The sequence below is a fragment of the Diceros bicornis genome, chromosome 29, assembly GCF_020826845.1.
Source record: "Diceros bicornis minor isolate mBicDic1 chromosome 29, mDicBic1.mat.cur, whole genome shotgun sequence".
Classification (NCBI taxonomy): domain Eukaryota; kingdom Metazoa; phylum Chordata; class Mammalia; order Perissodactyla; family Rhinocerotidae; genus Diceros; species Diceros bicornis.
Window position 1 is genome coordinate 10,740,088 of NC_080768.1, and position 1,016 is coordinate 10,741,103.

At 40.0% G+C, this 1,016-nt stretch overlaps 1 non-coding gene across 1 annotated transcript; it reads right to left on the reverse strand.

Moving 5' to 3' along the window:
- Window positions 1-344: 344 nt before the first annotated feature.
- On the reverse strand, window positions 345-508 carry LOC131394150 (U1 spliceosomal RNA). Its single transcript, XR_009216083.1, has one exon. It is a non-coding gene; the product is annotated as a U1 spliceosomal RNA (small nuclear RNA).
- Between the last annotated feature and the right edge of the window lie 508 nt (window positions 509-1,016).

The window sequence follows — 1,016 nt, forward strand, 5'->3', positions numbered from 1 at the left end:
ATTTTCTGAAACAAGAAAGCTGTTCATTTAGATTGCTTTTGAGAAGTTTTTCATATTTGAGTAATTTCAGAGAAATTTTGTAGAAAAACTTTGGGACTGAAAATGACACTTTTATTCAAACCACAGCCTTGTTAGAAAGCTGATTTGGGTGTCTGTTAGAGAGCACAGTTCAACAGAAAAATCCCATTTGCCTTTTGACTTGGGTTAATATTTCTTGTGTCTGGTTCTTTTTATCCGTAACAAGACAAATTTCTCTGCGTTATATTAATCTTTTCTAAGTATAAGAGAGTGGACTTTATTTTTTTTTTTAACATAGGAAATCTACTTTCAAAAACCAAGAATGCCAGCGGAAAGCACAAGCGCAGTGCCCCGCTGCCACAAATTATGCAGTCGAATTTCCCACGTGTGGTGAAATCGCAGGGGTCACTGTATCTGCAGTGCAATGGATAAGCCTCCCCCTAGGAAAACTACCTTCGTGGTCATGGTATCTCCACTGCCAGGTAAGTAGGACAGTGGACTTTTAAGCCTTGTAAGAAACACCTTTCTCAGCTCAAGGGTAACTACGTATAAAACCATGCTTGCTTCCTCCGACCACACTGAAAGAATATAGTAAAACAATTCTCTACTGCTTCTGAGAGCATATGCTTAATAGCTTATGATGAATAAAAGAATTAGATCACAGAATCAAGTTCCTTGAATAATTATAATTTTCACATTTGTGTAATACCTTACATTTTACCAAACATGCTCATATATCTTTGTTTTAATTTTTTTATTTTTATTTTTTTTGTGAGGAAGATCAGCCCTGAGCTAACATCCAATGCCAATCTTCCTCTTTTTGCTGAGGAAGATTGGCCCTGGGCTAACATCTGTGCCCATCTTCCTCTCCTTTATATGGGACGCCGCCACAGCATGGCTTGAAAAGCCGTGCGTCGGTGAGCGCCTGGGATTCGAAACTGCCAACCCCGGACTGCCACAGCAGAGCGCCTGCATTAAACCGCTATGCCCCCTCACTG